Raw genomic sequence first — 8,837 nt, 5'->3', positions numbered from 1 at the left:
GGGTTGATGGCAAAATGGACTTTACCTCAGCTGTCCAATTCACCACACGTGTGCATTAAGATACTAGGGACATAACTTTTGGTCGTTTGGACGATTTCTTTGCTTTGGCTTTCTAGCGCAAAGTTTAGATTGGATTGCCGTACGGTGTCAGTGACGACAGCATTAGTACATTTTCTTCATTAGAAAGAGGCTTCAAGGTGTTTATTTTTACTCTCAGTTTGGGTCACTTGCATCGGGCACAAAAAAAATAAGATGGCGGCCCGGTGGTCCAGTGGTTAACGCGTTGACCTCACAGTGCAGAAGTACCGGGTTCAATTCCAGCTGCGGCCTCCCTGTGTGGAGTTTGCATGTTCTCCCCGTGCCTGCGTGAGTTTTCTCCATGTACCCCGTTTCCAGGCTGATTGAACACTCGAAATTATCCTTAGGTGTGAGTGCGAGCGTGGATGCCCGAAGGCAGCTGGGATAGGCTCCAGCACGCCTTGTGAGGATAAAGCATTTCAGAAAATGGATGGATGGATGTTAACTATAATGTTTGATCCTTGCGGGGTCTTGGCAAAAGGATATGCAGGTAACATACTTGCTCTTTGTGTATTTAAGGTTGCCAGTCCCTGAGCTGAGTTGTGAAAAAATGCATTATAAAAATGCTCATCTATCATGAGGGCGCTTGATGAAGTTTAAATGAAACTCCTGGTAATTCCTGAATGACAAAAATGGAATGCAGAGAGAGAGGAGACATCATCCAGCGACAGCCCACACGATGTGCACTACTGTACTGGGAGCCTATCGAACTAATTATATCACTGCGCTATTGTTTGAAGAGAGGTCGTAAAGGGGTTATTGGCTGTCACCAGCGACACCAAAGCAGCACTGAGAGATGATCGTACACACCATCTCCGTGCCACACAACAGACACACACATCGGGTATTTAGCCTGCTTTGAGAGGATTTTCCACAGCAGGAACACACAATGATGACTCACCTTTCATGAGCCAATTGTAATCAGTTTTTGTAATGCAGGGTAAATCTAGGAATGGCAAAGTGTCATTTGCTTCTAACACTTCATCGTGGAGCACCTTGACCGCGTGGGGCCTATGTGAGGATCCTGTCTGTGGGCTTCAGCTCTGCTTTCAACACCGTCATCCCTGAACTCCTCCAAGATGTTCCATCTGGGCATTTCTCTTCCAGTAGATTAACAATTTCCTAACAGGCAAGGCACAGCAGGTGAGGCTGGGAGCAACCACCTGGTGGTGGTGCTGGGAGGGGGGTTGTGTCATACACTGATGCACGATCGGGGGTTGAAGGTGGTCACATTGCAGTGGCCAAGTTTAACCACAAGTGGAGCTCTTCTTGCAGTTCCTTACTTTGCACGTGCTGATCTCCTGCAGGGACTTCAGTGAGTCCATTCGGCTTCCACCATATAGACTGCGAGGCTCTCCTGTGCTGAATTAAAAGGGATTGAGGGTAGCCGCTTTAATTGGTTGGGAGTCAAGTCGGTCTGCGCTGGGCACAAAAATAGAGCCCGAGGGGTCTCCCAGGATGTGTTCTCTCTCCACCGCACTTCTTCCTCTACACAAACAACTGCTCCTCAAAGCACCCAGCTGTCAAACTTTTGATGTTTGCAGATTACACAGCAGTCATCTGCCCCATCAAAGATGGCGATGAGTTCAACAGAAAGTGGAGTGGGTGGTGTCTTGGTGCAGACAGCATAACCTGGAGCTGAGCACAATCAAGACTGCAGAGATGATTCTGTTCTTCGGGAAACATCCTTTGCTGCCCCTGACCTCTCCAAGTGCCCTGTGTGGAGTGTCAAGACCTTCAAGTTACTGGGAATCTCTTGGGGCCTAAAATAGGAGGCCAACATGAAATCCATCCTCATCAAGGCTGAGCCGAGAATGTACTTCCTGTGGCTCTGAAGCATGGCCTGCTACAGGAGCTGTTGAGGCAATTCTATACAGCAGCCACTGAATCGGGTCATCGATCCCTCTGGTCTTGTATGGCTACATAGAAAGAATAAATCTGATTGCAAGTGACTGCTGCCAATATAATCACGGGTAAACCCCTACGTAGCTCTTAAAGACTTGCATGAAATCCAAGATTAAGTCAGGAATACTCCTCTTCGGTTCACCCCATCCTTCACCTTTTCCGGCTCCTTCTCTCTGAGAGACATGACCGTAAAAAAAAAAAAAAAAAAAAGCACTATAATTTTCAGCCATTTCATTAGCTCCTTTCTCCTTGCCATTAACTTAAACACCGGACTAAATTGTCTCTCGGTGTGATTATGAGCGCACATGGTTGTCCGTCTATGTGTGCCCTGCGATTGGCTGGCAACTCGTTCATGGCGTACCCCGCTTACTGCTCGAAGACAGCTGGGTTAGGCTCCAGCACGCCCCGCGACCCTTGTGAGGATAAGCGGATTAGAAAATGGGTGGAAGGAGGAATTTGTGAAATCTGTTTAACCCGCTAAATGATTGGGCCTTCGTGAATTTTGCTTTCTGCTAGATGCGGCCAAGTCATGAAGTCAATAATGCTGCCATTGCCGCACTCTGTGTCTTATGCAATGTAAACTTGATGCTCTGAATCTTAAAATTCCACAGGGTTGACACAATTCTTTGCTATCAAAAAGATCTTGAAGAGAGTATAAAGAAACAGGACCGTGAGTGTTGCAAGCACAACATGAGGGGTGTCCTGGCTGGTCCACCAATAACATAGAACACAGCACTTGGATATGAGGGAGGCCCTTGTTTGTGAAAAGGAGACCTACATCCAGAAGGGATGGTGAGAAAGAAGAGAGTGACAGACACAACAATCTTGACATTTCGTATTCAGCACTGGTGTAATCCTTTCTGAGGATTTTGAACCAACACAAGATTCCGGTATACTTTGATCCTGGTAACACCCTGAGACAAAGGATGACACATCCCAAGATTGGGCAATGGACACCCTGTACTCTGCAAAGTAATGTGGTGTATGCAGTCAGGTGCAGTGAGGAATGCACAGATACATATATTGGGGAAACCAAACAACCACCAAGCAGGCATATGGCACAGCACAGGTCAAGATTCCGCTGTCTGCCCACACCTGCCCTCTTATGCAGCCAAATATGTGCATATTCTGGGCAGAGAAGACAGTTGGTTTGAAAGAGAATTGAGAGAGACAGAGGAGGTGGCTTACATATCTTCCACATACAATGCCGTCTTCTTATCCATCTCAAAGAGACGCCATGATTTTTGCCTCCAACAAATAACAGTCACCAGTGACTGTCGAGGCAGCTCCACTGTCTCTTTCCAACTGATTGGAATATTAATGCAACTCTGGAAGGTATCTTAACGACTGTCGTTTTGCATTCCAATTGCCATTCCGTTTGTGGATGGGGCGTGCCTCCAACTTGGGACATAAATACTTGGAGTTGGGTTTGCCACACCAACTGAGGCAACTGCAATCCAAACCAAGCTTTGTTGCATGAACTGGGGACGCCTACTTGGTTAAGAGGTGATACATTAAGCCCTGTGGGGTGAATTTCAAATCTGATTTGTTCAAGGAATAGCCCCTTTGCCAATACAGTAAAGTTACACTGGCGTGCACGACTGATTCTGAAGTCCTGGGGCAGATTAGCGCTGACAGAGCATCACAGTATATACTGAAATCTCAGTTTTTTTAAAAAAAACAGCCACTTCCGCATAATGGAAGTGGTCTAAACAATACAGACGCGACAAAATATAGAGAATAGGCTGTTGGGAAGAAATGAGTACAGTTTCATCTAACCAGTAATAGAATTTAGGTTTTAAAAAAGGTCTGTGCTTCTGATAGTGTTCAGGCCGACAGAGAAGCCCTATACAAACGTTTTAGTGAAACTATGTTTTGACTCTCCTGCACAATGCTTCTGGTATTCCAGTGCACCCATGCAGTGTGTACCAATTAAACTTGCAGTGGATATACGATAGGTGCTCCTTCCTGCAGGGCAACAGAATATGATCAAAATCTAGTTTTCGTTTTGTTACTCATATTATTGCATGGTCCCCATCTGTCAGTTTGACTTCTCCATTTCAGCATTATTATTTCTCCAGACATTTGGCAATGACACTATTGACACCCCCACTCCCCCCATGGAGCTCCTGTACAAACCGTTGGGTAAGTGGGATCCCTGCGGCGAACGGGATGTCTAATTATGATCGTTGTAAAAGTGAGAAAATTATCAATGCGCAAAACTTAAGCCACACACCCACCACCTGTGTCGTTGCTTTTGCCAGCATTTTCCTGTGCTTTTGTTATGAAGAACCCATGTCTTCCAAACTGGGCAAGTAAATGAAGAGGAAGTGAGAGAGGAACACAGTGAGTGATCAAATGAGGGGATGACTCATCGCGTTCTTGACTCATTGGTATGATGGACATGATAGATCCTGTTGGAACGCTTGGGAAGGGTAAAGGGTGAGACACATTCAAATGGTCTGTTGGTCCATTAGGTGACCATCTAATTAACAGACCCACCCTCCCATTCATTGAAAGGATGCATACAGAAATTCAATGTGTGCGTTCAATTTGGTGCTGTGAGATATGAATTTAATTAGTTACGTGACCATGTGCATTATGCAATGCTCCCCTCGCCCCCCCCCCAAATGTTTGTGTTTTTGTGGTAGCCTATAATAACTCACTGAAAAAAGTTTTTTTTTTTATGTACTCAATATTATCTCTTCAAGTGGCTGCACGAAATAAAACCACCTGGCTCCAGATACATATATTTAAGTAATGTACCTCAATCCAGGTGATTTTATTTTGTGCAACCACTTGACAAAATAAACTCGAGTAAATTCAACACCCCATTTTATAATGCACTTTAAAGTAAATATTTTATGAATATAATTAGGCCACTCCATGATTCTGTCCTGCCTCAAGACCAACCTCAACATTACTGGCTGCACTATGTCCTGTTTTCAGTCCAACCAAACAAACCGACAACTGTTCATCCACATGCTCCTCCTGTACCCCTTCTGACTCACGGTGCTCTCCAAGGTTCCGTGCTTGGTCCTCTCTTCTTCATACTCTTCATCCTCTACATCAGAGGTGTCAAACTCAGGTCCTGGAGGGCCGCTTTCCTGCATGTTTTTCAAGTCTCCCTGTTGCAACACACCTGGTTCAAATGAACAGGTTCAATGTCAGGCTTCCGCAGAGCTTGCTGATGATCTGATCATTTGAATCAGGTGTGTTGCAACAGGGAGACTTGGAAAACATACAGGACAGCGGCCCTCCAGGACCGGAATTCAACACATGTGCTCTACATCCTCCCCCTTGGCAACATTATCTGTCATCATGGCTTTTGTTTTCACTGTTTCGCAGACAACATTCAGCTCTACAACTCCATCACATCCATAAACTCCAATATCCGCTCCACCCTCATCCATTACCTAACTGACATCAAAGCCTGGATGCAACATAACTTTCTCAAACTCAACAGTTAGAAAATAGACATAATCTTGATTAGTGCCAACAACATAATAAAATCCACTGACTACTTCTCCCACAATTTTGATAAAATCACCCGTATGCTAACCCTACTCATCTGCCATCTTGGCATTCTTCTTGACCTCACTCTTTCATTTGAACCCCACATCAAACAAGTAATTGCATTCTTCCACCTCAAAAACATAATTCGACTTTGTCCATCTCTCACATTCTCTAATGCTAAAACCCTTAGTCATGCCTTCGTTACATGCTGAATTGACTACTGCAATAGCATTTGTTACGGCACAACCTCAAAAACCCTCAATAAACAGTGATATATCCAAAACTCTGCCACACCATCTCCTCACTCGCACCCACTCCTGTGAACGCAGTACTCCCGTCCTTCAGAAGCTCCAATGGCTCCCTGTCCCTCAATGCATCCAGTTCAAAATCCTTCTCTTTACATTCAAAACTCTCCATAGTCTGGCCCCTTCATACGTCATAGATTTGCTCCACCACCATGCTCCATCTCACTCCTTTGCTCCTCTGACCCTAACTTCCTGTCCCTCCTCTGTAGCGCAAAGTTCCAAACCTGGGCAGACTAAGCCTTCTCCAGTCAGAGTTTCTCCTTGGCAGTGTCCTCATTTTAAATTTGTGTTTGTTTATTGGGTTCAAAATGGCAGATGTGTTGCTGACTGTGGTTCTTGCCCACATGCAAGGGCATTACAATATCTTTATTGCTCATTTTTTATGCTCACATTACTGAAAGGGTGAAAGAGCTGAAACCACACACTCGCGCGCGCACACACACACACACACACACACACACACACACACACACACACACACACAAAATGCCAAGAGTCGCAACTCAACATATCACCATACTTCATTTGATATTTATAATCTCGGTTGGTGCACTAATTGACCGTGCCACATGTAATAAAGCACACAGATAAAAGGAGAGCGGCCAGTGTGTCAGCTTGACGAGCATGTGAATGCAATCTCCTTTTGTTGGCCACCACACAGCTCACCTGCATTTGCATTTGAAACACCCTATCAGTAGTCATCAGTAGCGAGGGAAAAATCAAAGTAGCCTTGATTTACCATTGTGAAAATCCCGCTTTTACTGGGAAATGCACCAATATGTGTGCATGTGATTAATGCACACTTGGTTAATCCAGAGCAGTTCAGTCATTATTACAACTGTATTTTTCCAGAATAGATTAACCGGATTTCTGTACATATTTGTGGGAATATTTGAGAAACATTAATTATGAATACCATGCTGTGCACAGACAACAGCAGTAATGAAGATGGCAGAAATACTATATGTGCTACATATTTAAAATGTCCGCTTCCTTTGTGGACATCTGGACATTAAACATGTAGGCCTTGTGATTGCCAACATTAGCAGCGACAGGCAAAGTGCAGGGGACTATTATCTGGACACTTTTATGGGGATGTCACTTGCAAGGAATCAGAGCTGAACGGGGGAGTCTGACAGAATGAGAAGGTGTATGTAGGCATTACTCTGATGGTCACAAAATATAGAAAAGCCTGGTGGGACATGAAAGCAATTTTCATCTGAACAATAAAAAACACCATAATGGATTGTGTAGAAGTATATTTTCACTGCATAGACAAACACATTTCACGACTAAAGATTTTATGTGTAAATTCATTAAAATGCAAAATACGTGTCCATGTTACTCGTTACATGCTGCACTTCAATATAGAGGCACAGGTCAGAGTGGTACTTTAAGTTTAATTGGTTCAGTCAGTTACTACCGGTAAAAAACATTTTGACATGAAACAAACAAACAAACAAAGCAAAAAAAACCCCCAAAACAAACGTACTTATATCCAAGCCAAAATTCAAGGATAAAATACTGTTTAGCATTCATAAACACTCTATGTTCCATCTTTTGTAAATACGGCAATAATTTCACATCCACATACCATGTCATATTGAATGTGTTTATTTCATACAACAGCATTAAACACAAATTAATAATAAACAGATTACATAAATGAACCCCACAATATCTAGCAATGGTGTTTTAATTTCAGTGATTGTTCCCTAAGATAGCCAAAAAACAAACAAAAAAAGACAGAGTTAAAATGGCAATGGTTTGGCCAGGTTCGTGTACACAAGCACCACTAGAAATTAAACCTTGTGAGAACCATCCATTCATTTTCAACACCGATTATCCTGAACAGGGTCGCTGGAGCCTATCCCAACTGACTTCGGGCAAAAGGCAGACTACACCCTGAACTGATCGCCAGTCAGTCGCATGGCACATATAGAGACAAACGACCATTCGCACCCACGTATACACCGTCACTGAATGGTAACCGATATAACTACCAGATCACATTTAAAGAAGCCAAAAGAGAACATTTATCAAACCTAATTCAGGCTAACCGTCAAAAGCCACGTCTACTATTTAAAATTATTGATGTCCATGTTCTGTGTTCAGCTGTGTTAAATTCTTTTGAAGCTGTGGCCTTGATGTTTTTGGAGGATGTGGTTTGCCAGACGAAGCCATCTGGCTCCCCTTAGGATTCTGTTCCTCTGCGTTTCTTTAAGGAGATTTTCCTGAGTATTAGTATATCGGTCTTGGCCATTATCGACAGCAGCCTGTCTTCTGGTACAGTTCAACAATTTAAACATGCTGTGGTGCAACCCATGCTCAAGACACCTGGCCTTGATCAAGATGTATTGTCAAATTTTAGGCCCATTACCAAGCTGCCTTCCATATAAAAAAATCTGGAAAAAAGTGTCCCACATGCAGTTCAAATCTTGGAACATGATTCATCTTGGAACTTTTCAAGTCAGGTTTCAAGACGATGCGTAGCATCAAACCAGCCATGTTATGAGTTTTTAATTACATCCTCCTGGCAAATGACACTGGTGACTACGTGAGTCTGGTTTTATTGGATTTAACTGCAGCATTTGATACAGTGGCGATAGCGCCCTTGAGTAGTTACGTCCTATTTAGCTGACAGAACCTTTTGTGCTGGTCTTGGTTGTCCGAACTGTCACACTGTCGTGTAGTGTTCCACATCTGAGGCCTCTGCTCTTTTCACTGTATCTGCTCCCAATGAAATTCAAGAGCACTTTGAAACCGTAATTCATGCCTTTGTGACATCTCGGATGGATTACTGTAGTGCACTTTACTTTGGAGATAGCAGCCAATCCTGCAATAAGCATCTCCAGTTGGTCCAGAATGCTGCTGCTTGCCCTTTGACTGGTACTTATAAGAGGGAGTGCGTAACTCCTACTCTAGCACCCCATTCACTGGCTCCCGATACATTCTTGAGTTATTTTCAAGAACATATTATTTGTTTTCAAATTTTTAAATGGTAGTAATTTACTAAGAATTATTTCACAGACC

This window comes from Hippocampus guttulatus, chromosome 7 (assembly GCF_054856545.1).
Source record: "Hippocampus guttulatus isolate MCC_2025c chromosome 7, RoL_Hgut_1.0, whole genome shotgun sequence".
Taxonomy (NCBI): domain Eukaryota; kingdom Metazoa; phylum Chordata; class Actinopteri; order Syngnathiformes; family Syngnathidae; genus Hippocampus; species Hippocampus guttulatus.
Note: the sequence above shows the minus strand (reverse complement) of the source record.